The sequence below is a fragment of the Poeciliopsis prolifica genome, unplaced genomic scaffold, assembly GCF_027474105.1.
Source record: "Poeciliopsis prolifica strain line A6 unplaced genomic scaffold, Auburn_PproV2 SCAFFOLD075, whole genome shotgun sequence".
Classification (NCBI taxonomy): Eukaryota; Metazoa; Chordata; class Actinopteri; order Cyprinodontiformes; family Poeciliidae; genus Poeciliopsis; species Poeciliopsis prolifica.
In genome coordinates, this window is record NW_026562450.1 from 117937 (window position 1) to 135632 (window position 17696).

The 17696-nt window shown below is 40.3% G+C and overlaps 1 pseudogene; it reads left to right on the plus strand.

Moving 5' to 3' along the window:
• The first annotated feature begins 820 nt into the window (after positions 1-820).
• On the plus strand, positions 821-17141 carry LOC129352409 (NEDD4-binding protein 1-like; annotated as a pseudogene).
• The last annotated feature ends 555 nt before the right edge of the window (positions 17142-17696 follow it).

A 17696-nucleotide genomic window follows, 5' to 3' on the forward strand; every position in this document is an offset into this window, starting at 1 on the left:
GTGTAAAGCCTACTTTATCTCCACATCATCTATTGTTGCTTTTTTTTTTCTTTTTAAAATTGATTCTGTGCCACATGTAAAACATGACATCTCATTTTCTTTACTTTATGCGTCCTTTGTGTATTACAGTTGGTTCTTTATGGGGAATCTTCTTAAAGCTGTATTGTCAATGCATAAGTCTTTACATCTCTTGTACATGTTGGACTTTACGGTGTCTCGCATTGGTACTTTCAAGCCTGATTTTCAAGTTTCTTGACTTATGACCATTTAATCCTGAATTTCACACTAGTTGAAGGAAGACAAAAGGAATTTATGCTGCTTTGATTTAGGAAAATGCCACATCATTGTGACTTTTTTTTAAAAGTATTTTATTGGAGGAAACACGTCTCTTCCTGTGTTTAACACAGTGAAGTGCCCCGTTTTCCCCTAAATGGATTTTTTAGTGAGAAGACAAAAGCCACGGTTTTACCAGAGTTGTGCGGAAAATATTATGCTCAAGTGAAGGGTAACCAATTAGGTTCGTCGGAGCAGCACAGGGTTAAAAAAAGATACAAAAACATTCACCTCTGACGTCATTGGAAATCCCCTTTACATTGTTTCTGACCGACACAACTCAAAACACACCTTTTCAAAGTTCAACCATAAATGTGTTTTATAAGCCTAATACGTTTAAAAACAAACATAAAAAACCCCGAACAAAACACTAATTGCGTCCAGCTAGTTGTGTACAGTTTTAATAAAAATGCTGATTTTGGGAGCGCGTGCGGGAAGTGCAGTCCGCTTTCATTTGTTGCGCAGCCGCAGAACTCTGTTATGGAGAGCCTACCGCTGCGCTCGCGCCGAGCCCCATCGAGCCCGCGGCGCTACTTGTGAGATAAACAGGCCTGCTTTACTTTCAGTTTTGTCTTCGGGGCTTTTTCGCCGCCGATGTGATGCGCGGCTCGGGTCCGGGCCCGCAGCTCTACCGGGGACAGCCGCTTGTTCGAGTCTCCCGTCCGTCTCCTCCCCGCCGAGCAGCGAGGCTGCGCGGCGGAACTTTGGACTCTCGGCTCGTTTGTTGTTGTTTTATGACTGCGGAAGACCTGGGCAACCAGCTGCTCTTAGAAACCGACGCACAGGACTTCTTACGACCTTAACGTAAGGTACCCCCCCCTCCCCAACACCCCTAAATGAAACGTTGACGACTTGGATGAATGTTGAAAGTTCTTCTGAAGTTATGTTGTTGTGTCTCCGACACGAGGGTCGCGGTTGTTTCCTGGTTTGAGTTCTGCCAGGAACGTTCTCTCAGAGATCCGAGCGTTCAGAAGCCGTGTTGCCTCACAGGCCCAAGTCTATAACGCTGCTTTCAGTTTAGATTTCTTCATGAAAGCGTCATGTTGGCTATTGCTGTAAGTACTCTGTGTGTGTGTGTGTGTGTGTGTGAGAGGCGGGGGGGGGCAGATTGCTTAAGCGGAGTTTGGTTGAGCAGAAGCAAATGGATGCCAAACATCCGTCATTATTCAGAAAGGAAGATAAGCACAACACTGATGGATTAGTTTCATTGTTGCTTAGACTTTAAAAGTGATTCAATTTGGCTTATTACTGTGAAATCACATGACCTGTGATCCCTTCAGGTGTCTGGTTGGGGCTTTGATGGCTGAAATGTCACCTAATTGCAGAGCTTGGTGTTGTGAGTGCATTCAGGCATCATTGACAATATGCCATATTACAATGTAATACAATACATTGGGGTTGTTGTCCCCTGATTGTCTCTTTGGGTTCACAGCGCTTGAGTTTTGTTATCAGCAGTTTAACTTTTAAAAATATATGTTCAGTTAAGCGATGACTAAGCTGAAATAATCAAATGCATCTTTGTTTAAATGGTCACTTTTCTGTTTTGATACATCGATTAACTCCTTTGTATGTTAATTTATCAAACCGTCCGTAAAGTTAGAGATGCACCGATCTTGTAAATCTCTTACCTGCTGCTACTGATTTTTGCTGATTTTTTATTTTATTTTTTTGTCTTTAAAAACTACAAAAAGTTGTAAGAACAGCACCGGAGGGATTTCTTGATAGCCTTTATTGGCGTTTGATTAAAAGCAGTAGCTGTAAAACTGAGGTTTATTGTTCAGTCAAAAAGTTAATATGATTCGAGCGTTTTTAAAACTTCATATATTAGTAAATTGCTAGCTGAGCATTACCAAAACATAAGTCTCCTGGTGTATTTCTCGAGAATAAGCCGTAAATTCTTACATTCACTTTGAGACTCTGTGAAGGCAGCCGATATTTCCAGCTTCAGCATGTGGAGGCGGAGTGCTCTAAAGAATATAACAGAACAACTTTGTGTTGGCCCATTTACCCTTCCTCCTCTGTCTCACAGCCCAACTGAACTACGACTGTATGCACACCTGTCCTAGAAAAACAATTTCCTTTTAAAATAACATCTAATGCTGACTTCACTTTTGAAGCACCTTTCAGATACTAAATGTAGCTAACGTATACACGATGTCATAAAAAAGTCTTAAATTTATGTATCCAAAATGAGGGTCTTAAAATGTCTTAATTTCATTAAAAGACAAGGTTAGCCCTTAATGCTTATCACGGTTCTTAAGTGTTGTTCTTATCTGTCTATTTAGGACAAAGTTTGTACATTTCTGTGGAGCTATAGGTCTGACACTCCATCAATACCGGTCTTAAAATGTTCTGCATTTGAGTCGGTGAAACCTGAAGAGACACAGTTTAAAATTTTTTGCTTAGTTACAGGATCCACACTGAAGAGAGTGACATCTCACCAAGGGGTTTGGACTCCATAGCAGTGCGATTATCGCCTACACCTTACCAGACTCTGTAATGAAGAATTCATTCATAATTTAGGCGTCTTATTTACATAAATATGAACCCATCTCAGAACCAGATGCTTAAATTACGTTTAAATGTTCTGCTTTTTGGTGTATTCTTCAACGATTCGAAAATGAGCTTCGGCTGGTGTCAGGAACCATTAATCCCAACAGAATTTTTAAACTCAACCTAACCAGCGGATATTTTGTTTTTGTTTTTCACAGTATGCTTGACTCACAGCCACCGATTTGAGACCACACGATGGACGGTAAAAGGAGCAGTGGAGGTGAAGGAGGGAGCGGAGATCCAGAGGTCGAGGATGAGTTTGCTTGCGCCGGGATGCTGCGGGGATCTCTGACTTCCCTGCACAGCACCGTGGAGCGAATATTCAGGGTGACATTTGGAATCGGAGCGGACGATTTGCCAAACGGGAACAACGGTCAGATATGGCTGAAGCTGCAAGGCCTCAGCACCGACGTGAAAGCTGCCAAAGTAAGACGCCTTTTCCTGGTTTTTGGGTGTTTTGTTCAATGAAGACTTGCTACTTGGACGTTTTCCTTCTGTTGCATGTTCTTGTTGATTGTGGGGAAGGTTTCAAACAATGACGTACACACGGCATCAAGTTTTTGCGACATTGCTGGAAGTAGTTGGATGTCTGAGTTGAGGTACTGGCATGTGTAGCCCGACCCGCCTGTTCACCTTGAACACATTGAATGTAGGTCAAAGCAAGGGCACCAGGTCTTTACAGTAGACAATCTGGAGATCAGAATCTGATGTGGTGTCTGTCAAGCCTGTGAAATGGAACCATGACTCACTAAGCTAATGCTGCAGTTAAGCTGAAACAAGTCAGTGGTTCGATATGGTTAGCATGGTAAATTCAGCAGAGCACCTCTGAAAGCGTCGATCGACAGGCTCACGTTGGATGAGTCACTCTGAAACCAGTCTGACTTTTCAAGTCGGGGGTTTTAAAGCTTATCTGCATGCGCTGGCAGGAGATGGTGAAATAACAAGCCGCTGTTAGGGTTAGCATACTTTTTTTTTTTCTAAATATTATTATTATCGTTATTGACAGCAATGGAACCGAAACCCGTTTCTATACTTGCATAATTAAGCTTCTTAACCCTGAGAGATGCTCGGCTGCTTAATTAGCCTCATTTTAATATTAGAGATGGAAGGCCCCCACTTTTTTTTTCTTTTTCTTGAATGCTATATGCATTTTCTCAAAATTAGATTTACTTATTTTGAATTTTGAAATAAGTAACCAACTAAATATGGGTATTAACTAAATAAGCAAGTGTGGATTCTGTCTACAAACTTTGAAAATCTGCAATTCTGAGGAATAGGGTTGAATTTTCTAGTGGGACAATAATGTCTAGAATTAGTCTCTTAAACAGATCAGCACTAAAATTGCTTGTTTAAAAAAGGATTAGGTATTTAAGGTAAATAGGACCTGTAAGTGATATGATACGCATTGATATCAACGCTTCTTTAAGACAGCCAGTCAGCTGGCCAGAAATCTTCAGTGATCTAGATTGAAGAGTTAATATTTTCTGCTTTTTTAATTACTTTAAACCACAAAAAAGTCTTTTTTTTCTGTAAATGTGTTAACAAAGCATGTTCTTAATGCTTACTTTGTTTTGAGTCTAGTAAAAATGCGATCAGTGTTAGGAAGCTACGCTTTTATTGGAAATAAAATTGCTATACCTTTTAATGACAAATGTACAAAAAGGATTTGAAGTTATTGTAGTTCCTGTTTTTGTGAGAAAGTTCAGGTCTAAGAGCCAGTTAATGGCCAGTAGCGCCCGGACCGGTGCATCTCTAGGTATTTTCATACCTGAACGTCTGGATCTGTGTTACCTTTGATTAATTGTCTTGTGAACTGTGCAAGAAGTATGCAGATCCACCCAGATGTTCCAATACATACTGTATGTGCAACCAACTTAAAAGAAGCGTCATCCTTTCTGGAAGACGACTTGATTAGTTTTTAAACAGGGCTTCACACCCAGAAGTGTCACGCCCAAAGTTGCAGGCAGCTCACTGACTCAACAGTAACGACTATTGTAGCTCAACGGAGACGTCTGGCAACTGGTGAAAACAGTCTGATTGTTTTAATGGAAAATTGGCCACTTCATTTGTAGATCAGTTCAGCTCAGCAAAGCTTGTTGTTGCACAATCACATGACAGCGGCACATCTGGTGTCCAGGAAGTGTCTAAGCATTTGTTGCTGAATCTTTCTTTGTGTTTTTTTGTTATTACTCAGTTGTAATCTATTTTATCTTTAAGATCATTTTCAGTTTGCGATCCGAAGCATAAAAACAGCCCACATTTTGCCTCAGATCAGTTCGCTCCTTTGCCAAATTATTCCCCCATTTTGAACCCAAATGTGATCATTTTACACTTGAAAAGAAAATGTTTCTATACTATGTAATTTATCTTTGTATGTCAGGTTATTACAGTTTCTAACATATACAATAGGCTGTAAATCAGAATAATTCTGAAAAAAGTATTCAATCTTATGTGAAATTTATTTGACAGTTTTTGAGAGATTTCACTTTACACGCTCTTAGACTCAATTCCCACATGATCGTCTCAGCTCTTATGAAATATGACAGATTATGACCACCAAACACAAAAATATTTTACCTTTATATAATATAATCTACTAACAAAAGAAGGCTTTTGTTAGTAGATTATATTAATTACCACATATTTTTGGACTTTAGACAAAAGTCTGTTATAATAAACTGGCTATATTTGGCATAAAGTGACAAAACAACAACAACAACAAAAAAAAACACATGATGAATTAAAAGGAGCTCAATAATTTCCTTTCTGATGATTAATATTATTTGAAGGACAGACTTTGTGTACAGACATTTCAATTCTTAATATTTCTGGTTTCTATTATATGTGGTTTATATTTCCTTTTTATTTATTGTTTTTGGTTGTTGTTTTGTTTATTCTGGATATTTAAAATGTCTTTTATTTGCAGTTTTACAGTGTTACAGGGTACAAATTAAAGTTGATTGGTCTTTGAAATGGCAAACTTGCATTATCATGCTGTTGTCAGTATATTACATGAAAACGGTCACAAACAACAATATTATCGTTTAGCGCAATAATTTCTACGACAATTTATCATCCAATAAAATTTGTTACTGGAAAAAGCGTCATCCACCTCAGTGCTAGGAGGGTTTCAGGATGATAATATTCTTAAAAAACACAAACAAAAAAAATCTCTGGATTTGCATTTTGTGCATTTAGTATTTCCTGTTCTGTGCATGTTCTCATTTCACCCTGGGTGCAGACGTGGTAGATGTAATCACAGCATTGCTTTGACCTGACAGTCGGTTTTGTTTCCTGTGTTTGTGTTGGTTTGTGAGCCGGTAGCAGCCAGGTTGCTTTCACCTGCAGCTTGGTGCCCTGACCTTTCCAGTGATTCGGTGTTTTCCCTTTTTGTTCTTCTTTTTTTGTCAGAATAGCAAATTGCTATTCTGACAAATAGCATCCTGCTATTTGGATGCTATTTTACAAATTTACTCTGTAAAAGAGTAAATCTTTTAATTTAACTGCTCATCAAAGGTCAATCAGATTTAATTGTACTTGGATTTTACTTGAATCTGCTCATCGTTAGCCTCGTAGCATTTTTGCCTAAGTCATATGTTGGCCAAATTGAGAGATCTCCTTAATATTTATCTCCTTGTGCTGCTCCCTCAACCTGCCTCGTTGCCTAAACCCTCAGCCTATCAGAACGCCTGTTACACTCTAAACTCCATCATTTTCTCGATTATTTAATTATTTTTTTTATTGTTTTCTCAAAATGTCAGGGTCTGTCAAAGTGTGCGTACTGGTTGGACCTAAATCACGCCTAACATTAGCAACAACGCTAAGTTTAGCTTAGATGAAGTCAGCGATATTTGGAGTATCACTAGCGTGTTGACTAACACATACTTACTCAGTTTATTATGCAAGCAAAATTGGGCAAGTTAATAAGCTAAAATGTTAAGACGGGCTTAAATGCTGTCAGTAGCATTTGGGATGTTATTAGCAAGTAGAGTGACTTTAAAATATGGTGTAGGGAATCATGCTGAGAGGCTGACGTTATGTCACTAATTGCTTTCTTTGTTTTTGCTTCTTATGTAACCTGGTGATCTAAAGCTGTGCCTTAAATTATGTGCAGTTGTGCTCAATTTTTCTCATTCTGTTTGTCAGATTTTTCCTTTCGTTGTAGGTTTTCTGCTTTTGCTTTAGTTTTTGCTCCCTGCTCTTAACGCCTGTTGCTCCTTTTTTCCCCTCGGAGTGACCTGGCCTTCTGTATAAAATGGTATTAAAAGCTTCCATTTCACAAGTAAGAACATTTTCCATCACACCGTCCCCCCACAGTTTGAAGACCTTTGAGAACGATTCCAAAAAGAGTGAAAGAATGACCGAAAGACATTTGCAGTGGTGGAGCACTGACCCTCCCTCACCTGTTGCTGTGTACTGCCTGTCAGCAGGCTGAAGGAAAGCTTGAACTTTCCCTTTACAAAAGATAACTCCTGTATTGAATAATTTTAGTAGCAGTATGAATATGTGTTGCGTTTTTTGTTTTATATAACGGAGTTATAAAAGATATTGTTGTGTTGTTAACACAACAATATTTCGGTGATTGTGTCATGTTGCCCATGTTGTTCAAGAATAATGGAAGACGTCTTTAGGTCTTTGGTTTTTAATCCAAAACAGTCGTCTTGAGGCACAGTGAGGCATGAAAGAAACCAACTTTTTATCAGTTTTCATAGAATTAGAAAATTACTAGAAAGTCCATCTCATTCAGGATTTATAAACACTCCAACAGGAGTTTTGTTGTACATTTTATTAAAAGAATAATTTATGTAAAAGTGACTTTTCATGCTTTCTAACATAGAACCAAAAAATAGAAGGTCTAAACTTGTCTATGTTTCATTTTTATGGGATAATAAATATACTTTAATAACAGGGCAGGTTGTATTACGTTTAGTGTGGGGCTGTAGAGTTATTGTCACTTAAACGGAAAACACATGACTGAACTGAAATATTTCTCTCTTCTAGTTATTTGGAAGGGAGTCGTAAATCAGGAGGTGCAGCAGGAGCTCTCGTATCCCGGGGCCCTTCACTGCATCTTCTGTGGAGCCAGAGGGCTGTTCATGGAGCCTGATCAAAAACACTTCAGCGCTCATCGTGGTAAGTCGCAAACATTCACATATTGATCATGTCCAAACTAAAACCTTTCCAGTCATTTTCTACTGAATATCTATTTAACAGAGACCATCATTTGTGGCAATTGCTTCACATCCAGTAATTATTTGGATGTTTTGAGTCTGATCTGTAAGTTGAGGAGAAACCAGAGACATATATTTTTAGAAAGCTGTCACACTGAGTATTAGAAAATGTACAAATGTCTAGATTTTGATTATTAATCATCAAAATGTAAAGGTAAAATTGCAAATGACCCTAAATGGGACTTTATATTTAGAATTCCAATTTATGAGAAATAAATGTTGCCATAGTCGGTGTGATTAATAGACCAAATTCCCCAATTATCATTGTGTGTCATGCTTTTTTTTTTTTTTTTTTTTTTTTTTTTTTTGGTGCAACACTAATATTGAGCAACATTGTGATATCTAAGAATGACATGTAAAATTACATGGTTACTTAACTTCAGTGTTGCATCACCAGCTCAACTTGAGACACATGCTGTTCAGCAATAAATCTGCCTGGACTAGAAAAAGAGTAGCCGGGAATTTCTCGTCTGTTATTAACAGGTTTGTTCAAAAGTAAATATGCAACTTAAGGGAAATTTGCTTTCCGATTGCTTTCTTTTTCATTATTAAATAAAAGGCTTGATTAAAAAAAGTGACTTGGAAATGACCTCACAAAAGTTTCCTTTTTAGATGTGAGTTTTGAAGATTTTCCATGGTGTTAAATCTAGAGAAAATAACAACATAACGGCGAAATTTTGTACCAACGAAATGTTTACTCCTTTCAGCTGTTTGACCAAGATTAAAGTGACAGAAGAAATGGTTGTTTTCAAATTGACCGTCTACACTCACCGCTCTGTAAAGGCAATTCTACCAACAGAATCTTATAACAAAAAAAGACAGTGATGTAGTTTATCATTTCAGACTTTTTGCTCACATCAACACCCCCAGTAAGTTGCTGCAAGTGTTGTTTGAAACCATGCGTATAGTTGAATAAGACCACAAGAAAAACATTTGTTGCAAAATTTAAAAGGGTTTAGAAGGGAAGAAATTGAGAATTCTGTTGACCATCAAGTCCTGTCACATTTAAAGTAGCCACATCTCTTAATGTCATCCCATATGATTCATGTATGGAAATCAAGGATGTGGAATTCACAGTGTTCTGCTGAATCATGACCGGGTACCTTACTTTCTATCTAGTTCAGGGGTGCTCAAGTCCAGTCCTCGAGAGCTACCGTCCAGCAACTTTTAGTTGCAGCCTTACTCCAGTAGACCAGGCTCAGCTATGAACAGGCCTGGTAACGAGCCATTCATTTGATTCAGGTGTGTTGGAGCAGGGATGCATCTGATAGTTGCAGGATGGTAGCTCTTGAGGACTGGACTTGAGCACCCCTGATCTAGTTCTTCATACTAAAGATTTCCTTATTTGGGAGTTAAATCTTAACTACAAATGCCCCAAGTGGTCAGAGAATGGTTTGCTGAATAAATCAGAAAGTAGGTTTTATTCAGTCACCTCAAGCCTTTTGGTGAGGCATGTAAAGAAAGTGTTCTTTCATTGAGTTGGGTCATCGAGAAGTCACGGTTTTGTTGCATTGGTGCTTAGGAGAGCTGCAGCAAGAATTTTTCTACGTATCCAAAAACATACGTAATTATGCTTAGGAGTGGGATAGAAATGTCTGTAGCGTTGTTGTCGTCTGATGTCTGCGCCATTGAAAGAAAGTCAGAAACACAATGGTGTGACAAAAACTGCAAATGTACAACATGTAAGCTCAAACTGTGACAGGAGAAATGAAACACGAGGAAAAACTTTCCTATTGATTTTTCTTTGACTTATCACTCGTTATATGAAAGATTTCTATAGCAGCAACAGATAAAAAGGCAACTCTGTACACATCAACTCCATGACTCGCTCTCAAAAGAACCCAAAGTTGCCACTGATTGTGGTTTAAGAAATTTTCTTTAGGTCTCCTTTATAATCTCTAAAGCAAAAATAATTGAGCTCCAGTAACTAAACAGAAAAAAATCTGTTCAAGTCCTTAGGAGCTTTCAGTTGACTGACTCTAATGTAATTTGTTTTGACCAAACAGGTGGGCTCGCCTGGATTCCTGCTCGTGTCGGGCCTGGCCGAGCCGGTGGTCCGAGCCTACTCACTGATCACAGACCTAGTGGCAAGGTATGAAGGCACCCAGTCCAAACGCACTGAGATGGGGGACAGAGTCTTGGGCGAGTCCCTGGATTCGCGAAGGGCCTTCAAAACTCTGGTGGAGAAATGGGAGGACAGACACATTCTGGATCTTCTCGTACTTCCAGGGACTGTGAAGGAAATCCTTCTGGATTTGGTGAAAGAATCGGGCCTTGGATCGAGTCCAAGCCCAGAACTGATGCATGACAATACAGGTGCAAAATCACACGAAGATTCCAGAGACGACTCGGACAAAGCCAGTAGTTCTATGAAAACTCCCCGACCCTTTCAGTGACGCTGATCGATGGGCTGAAGGGAAGGCTACAACTTACGACCCTGCAGCAAAGGACCCCTTACTCCAAGACTTTTTCTCTCCTGTAGGCACCAGAGGGAAGGCAGAAGGAGCCGAGGAAAGACTTTTGCACTCTCCTCAGGAAGTGGGGGAAGAGGAACAGCTTGAGAAACAGGCAACTGGCGTCAAGGCGGGCAAAGGACAAGGGGACAGTGAAGAGCCAGAGTGGCAGTTGTCAATGGGAAACAAGGAGTTCTGGCTTCTTCTAAAGTTCTTCACAGCCATGGGGTACACGGAGGATGTTGTAAAACGTGTTCTTAAAAAAACGGGGCCTAAAGAGGCGTCACAGATTCTGGACTTAGTTCAACAGGAGCAGGATCTCAGCGACCGGGAGCAGAACATATGTAGCGGTACAAGCACAAAAAAACAAGACGGTGTTATTTTGCACCAGGGAAAAGAGCAGCCCTGTGAGACGGAGCACAAAGAGAATGAGGATACAGAGGAAGCCGGGCGTAAAATAAAGCATAGCAACGGAGATTTTGAAGGAGTACAAGTAGGAGGCGAGGAGGTGGCGATAAGAAATCACAAACACTCTCAAGGACGGGGTAGCGAAGACGTTCAGGAGGCAGAACAGCAGGAAGACTTTGTTCTAGGGGTAATGAAGAAAGCAGCTGCTACGTGTGGGTACACTGAGGAGAATGTGACCAAAATCTACAGCATGTTGGCTGAGGGCTCCACTCACCAGCTACTTCTAGAGCTGCAGAAAAAGGAAAGCAAGGAGACAGAAGGTGCCAAGAAAGAACCAAGAGAGAATCATGATGTCTTGGTGGAAAAAGAATGGATGCATCTTGGACTGGCTGAGACTGAGGGAAAAGGGGAGCTTTTTATTCACAAAGAAAAAACAGATCCAGATGAAGGACAAACAAAGGAGCCAAAGCGGTCTACAGAATTAGCAGAATCCGACCTGCGTGCCTGGAGTAATAAACCAAAGCATCTCGTCCCTAATCAACCCATTTCACAGTTAAACCAGCCTTTAAAAACGTTAAGATCTAACCAAGATGTCCTGCAGGACGTTAAGGGGCCCCCATGCCTACCTACGCCTCGTCTCTAGGCCCTCCAATGACTTTTCACCCCAACAAGCAACAGGGCCAAAGCACCTACAGGCCCGACCCGGCCACAAACAAGCAAACGCATCAAACTCACATCAATGTGCCAAACTCAAAGCGCCACTCTGCAATCTCCTCAAAGCAAGAGCATCAAGCTCTGTCCAACATCTTCGCAAGTGACCCGCCCTCCATGAGAGCGAGGGATAAACGGAGCTTCATATCACCTTCTTCTTCCGTGGTGGTGACTGGGGAGCAGCGCTTCCTGGAGGGTCTTCAAACCCCCTTTCAGCTAAAGCTTACGGACAAACCTGGAAACCCGAACCTGAGGGCAATTGTTATCGACGGGAGCAACGTGGCAATGAGGTGAGAAGTAGCCCAAGGGCATCTTTCAGACTTATGAGAGGAATCATTTAACCCAACAACTTCCAGATTGTTGGATTCCTCTGCTGATATTTTCATTATAACACAACTCCTTAGTACGCCTCAGGAACGTTTCCCCTGTTGATCTCGACCTTTTGTCTGGTTGTGAACACGCACACACACATCAATCCTGGTGCAAACCAAACAAGCGGACCCAGACCCACTTTTTGAGTTTATCTCTGTTTGCTTCCAAACAAATTGTTAAGGTGAATAAAGACCGGACTCGATGCAAACCAGCTACAGGAATCGTACGTCCTTTTGGACTTTACGAGCCAACGTTGCTGAGCATTATGGTAAAAATGAGCCCTTCAGTGTTGCTAATGCTACTACTGCATGTTCTCATTAGACTGAATCATACCTGATCTTCCATTTGCTGATTAGCAATGTTGCTGCTGCCGTGATGTGAGTCAGAGCATCTCGGCTCATTCAACTTGCAGCACGCATTTGCTGATATCATTCTAAAAAATTAGAAACATTGCAAAACCTGCGTTTCATGTTCTCCTCTCAACGTTCAAAATGGCTCTAATATCAGCACAAATGCAGCAAGCAGGACTTGAATGTTTGTTTGTTTTTTTTCTGCGTCAATTTCTGCTTTGTTTGCAAGTCTGCTTTATTTTAAAGTCCTCTTTTGGCCCACACCAAACGACTTCCCCGGTGTGAAGACACAGCAGATGATTTGAAATGTTAGAGTGCCAGATGATCACACATAATTTTCTCATTAAATAGTTACATTTTCTTCATTTGCTAGAGAATAGCAGAAGAAAAGCTCTGCTATGATCCAGACCTGCTCCAGAAATCCTCTAACGGTCTCTCTCTGGGTCTTCCTCAGTCACGGGTTGGGTCATTTCTTCTCCTGCAGAGGAATTGCCCTGGCCGTCCAGCATTTTTGGGACAGAGGCCATCGCAACATCAGCGCTCTGGTGCCGCAGTGGAGGCAGAAGAACGACCCCCGGATAAAAGGTAACAGTTGGTCATCATCTTCTTTGTGGTTTTGTTTTTGCCGAAATGAATTAGTTCAGTTGTTTTCAACAGAAAAAGATAAACTCTGATCAAGAAGACCTTTGCGTTTGTTTTTCATTGTGGAAACGTTTTGCTGAGGGGATGAAATAATGATTACGTGTCATTTCGAATAATGAAACCTTTTTACTTCTGCAAACGTGACCTTGAGCTTACCGTATATCAGAGAGAGCGCGAGTTCACTGGAAGCCTAGCGATAGAAGAAAACAAATAAATCCAAACGAGAAGCGTCCTTGCTGTGCGTGCTCCCTTGAGCCTGGATGTTTCCCCCGTCTGACAAGACAAAACATGGTGTCGTTTGTTCCTGTTTCTCAGAGCAGCACTATATGACGGACCTGCAGAACCTGGGCCTGCTTTCCTACACCCCCTCCAGAGAGGTCCACGGCAAGAGAATCAGCTCTTATGATGACAGGTAGATATATACTGCTGCTTGAAAGGAACACCTGTCTGTATTATGAGTGTGTGTGTGGGGGGGTGTGTGTGCTTGGTGAGAGCAGTGCTTTCCCATTTTGTCAAACTACAATCAAAAACTTCAGTGTGTTTTTATTGTGACTGGATGTGATTGACCAAGAAACACATCGTAGCGCATAAATCAATCTTGTGATTGCGGAAATGTACACAAAGTATAATCCATTATTGATATGAAGAGCCACAAAAAGGAGCTATTTCAGTCATTTGAAGAATAAAAATGTTTTTGTGTTCAACCTGTTTATTTCTAATTCTTTTATTCCACATTTAGATTTTGGATGGGGCTTAATGAAGGAGGAAAAATTGCCTAATTTCTTGCAAATATTTCTTAAGGACAAAATCATTAATTCTGATGCTCCACTTCGTGTTTTTCTGTAGTACAAAATCCCATTAAAAACACTGGCACTAAAATGTGACGGCGTGTGGAGAAGATTACGGGGTGTAAATACTTTTGTGAGGCAGCCGGTCCCGTTCTTGTGATGTTTCCCCTCCCTTTTCTCCCCCTCAGACTGATACTGCAGCTAGCACAAAGAAACGATGGAGTGATAGTGACCAATGACAACCTGAGAGACCTCTCAGATGAGTCGCCTGTATGGAGGGACATCATCAAAAAGAGGTAACGGTTGAGGTTCGGGAAGTGACGTTTGCCATTTTCCACTCAGAGTTGGATTGTTGCCTTCAGGAATCTTCCAAAAAATTACGTCTGAAGTTGGTTTCCATCAGAGAACCCAGCAAGGGACTAATTTAATTCCAAACTACTGTCTAGTAGCATTGGATGCTATTCGCTAGTTGAGTTAATGAATAGATTATGTCTAATTTTCTAGAGAAGAAGCTGTTGCTCTAATCCATCTCTTATTGTTCTTTCAGACTTCTTCAATACACATTTGTCGGCGATCTCTTTATGGTTCCGGATGACCCGCTGGGCAGAGGAGGGCCTCACCTGGACGATTTCTTACGTTCAGAGCATAGGTAACAAACCAGCTAGTCGGAGGCTAACAGTGTTGCACAGGTGTGACATGGATAGAAAGGAAAACATGAGTTAGCAAATAACATTTTTATGTGTTCGGCATTCATCCGAGTCCATTTTGCCACAATGGAGACATCCCATCTCAGAACCACAGATGGCTAGAATACCCAATGGATGGACTTAACTGCATCAAAATTTTTACTCAAGTAAAAACAAAGAGTTTCCATCCACGAAATTATTCTATTAATGGTAAGATAGAATTTGATAAAAATTCTACTCAAGAACTGAGTACTGGATCAGTTCATCTGATTTAATATTTTACAATAATGTCATCAGAGAGACAAGTTCTGGTACATATGTATATGTTAGAACAGGGTAAAGTGCTTCCAGTGACAATATATTAGTGATTTCTGTATAATTTTCACATTGAAATATCTTGGCAGATAGAAGCAAAACAACAAAGTTTGTCAGGGAATCCAAGAGCTGTGCAAAATAAATGGATCCATTTTGCATTAGTTTGAGTCCATTTAGTTTGAACAAGAAGTCTCACTTTAACGAAAACTGTAGATGCGCTCCTGAATCTGGTGCTTTTTTTTGGCTAAAACGTGTTTGTTCTTCATTTGATCGAGTTACTCAAATCAGCCGATGTTATCCAGAGGTTTTACCAAGTAAGAGTAGCGATAGTTCATCATATCTGTCAAGTAAAAGTAAAGAGTACAGTGTTGTAAAACTACTCCTAAAATGATTATTTTTTCCAAAAAGTAGTTACTGGTCAGTACTTTGTTGAACCAAGTTTTTGGTTTAGTTTTCTCTAGGGACGGGCGATATCTTTGCATCGACATGGGAATCAGCAGATTTTCGTCACTTTTGATATTTATCACCATCGCTTATTTCCATCTCCTTTCCATTTGTTGTTTCACTTCAGGTCTCCCGACCCGGGAAATCATTCGTTCGCCGGCTTAGCAAGCATTTTTCCTTCCACCAAGCCGCCTCGCTCCCAAACCGAACCCTTGAACTTCCGCGACCGAACCCCCGGGGGCGCTGTGGACTCGTCAGCCTTCGGCGGCCGAGGGAGGGGCCGGAGGTGGGAGGCGGAGAGCCAGCACAGGCAGCTCGGGGCAGGCGGCCACAGGATGATGGTGACCCCCGAGAGGAACCCCGAGGAGACGGCTCACCTGAGGGAGCAGCTGCTCAACATCTTCGAGGGACAGGACAACATGGTGACGCTGGTGCTGCAGTGCCATCTGGCAGAGAGAGACATTAATGTGCTTCTGATCTCATATTAGAGCAGCAGAAGGACTAGAAATCTCCTTATTTAAGAGTTTTTTTGTTGTTGTTTTTTTTGTCCCCCTTTTTGATAAAACGTTTCCTGATAAATGGCTTTGTTTTGTACCAAAGCAATTCCAGCTTCACATTACAGATTAACCCACGCATTATCTGGAAGATGCAACGAAAGCGTAGACAAATCATCAAGAACGTCACGCCTCCTCTTTGCCGGACCTTTTTATGTTCAAGTCTTAATATTTATCTGAGCTCCTGCTTTTAGTCCACAACTTAAGTTAAGAACTGCCGCTTTGCACTGTGAGCCTGGAATCATTTCCCAGATAGATATGAAGCGACAATTATGAGCCCGTAAGACTGCAATTGTTGTTGATTTCAGAGATAAATTTTCCCAACTTCTGCATAGCATTTGTGCTATGAAGATTTGCTACTGGCGGCCGTAGCAGCTGGTTGTGTTAAGCTCTGACTTAGTGGTGGAGAATTATGAATCCAGTTTTTAGTTATGAGGAGAACATGCCTGGAAAATCTCTCCGATAAAATGTTTAACGTCAAAGGACGTGTTCTGTTTTTAGCAAATGGTTCAGGTTTAGTAGGTTACACTTTTCTGGATCCCTCGACTGAAAGTTGTCAAACAGACTCTTACTCTCATAGAGCTGGTGTGAAACTAACTCATTAATACAAAGCTAGCAACATTTTTTATTTTTTTGGGTTGGTCTGCATGTCTCAAAAGATGTTGACTGAATTATTTCTGATCTTCAGTTCATAATTGCTAAGCAAGGAGATTCTTTACCTCTTATGCTTCCAACACCAATTTCTTCATTAGATTTCAATCAGTTGAGTGAAAGGGCTAATTATTAGCACGCTAGGCCGTGCTAGCATGCTAATGAGCGAACAAAGTAAACATCTGACAATCGGTGGACCTTGAATTAAAAATATTTACAACTTTTGGGGCTTTTTTTAAAACAACATAACTAGTGTTTGACACAGATTTTAACAAATGGTAGGTTTCTGACTATTACAATTTTATTGTTGAGGAAGAAATGCAAAAAAACGTCCTCTGTTTCTACATTTAACAGCTGTTATGTGATGCTCGGCGTAGGTTGAAACTCTTTATAGAAACACTGAACCAAACCCTGCAACATTTTGTACATTTTGTTCCTCATTTTATTTTATTTTTTAATAGAGTTGGGTTTGACAATCGTACACAAAACTATGACCAAACCAAGAGACTAAAGAAAATCAAGATCTTTTTTTTTGTTTATTTACGTGTCACTATCTCACTAATTTTTCACTGATTATTGAAATAATTTTACTTTCTGTGTTTACATCTGTACATTTTTAAAGCTTATTAAAGTTATTCCTGTGGTATTTCCATCGTCTTGTTTTCCATCCTGTTTGTGGTGAAAATAATGTAAATATCAAACCCACTACCGTCTACAATAATGTCCACAGACTTGTGTTCACGAGAGATAATGGCAACTGGAATGGCAGGTGGAATGAACTCAAGTTTCAATATTTAAAGTTGCAGTTTTACTGTTGGCCATCAAAATGAATATTCCTACATCCGGTTGATTTCTTTAATCGCAGTTGCAAACTCGTTTTGCCCTGACAATCTTTTTATCGGGAAGAAAATCAAACTTATAGGATGAGATGGAAGGCCAATATGGCTTTCTTTTCTTCAAGGAAAGCCATTTGAGAATAGGAACCGGTTCATCTCGGGGTTGAGATGAACTGAGTTCAAAAGTTCAAATTGTCTGTTCTAGTTTTTGAGAAGTGTGTGCTTGTACATACGTCATCGTGTTTAGCTGTTGTGGTACATTTCTGGCAAAGTATTTTCAAATTTGCCAATTTTTCTGATCACATTCATTATGACTCCAGAAAAAGAGTAACAGGAATAAGTTCCGGAATGAACTACACGCTTAAAAGC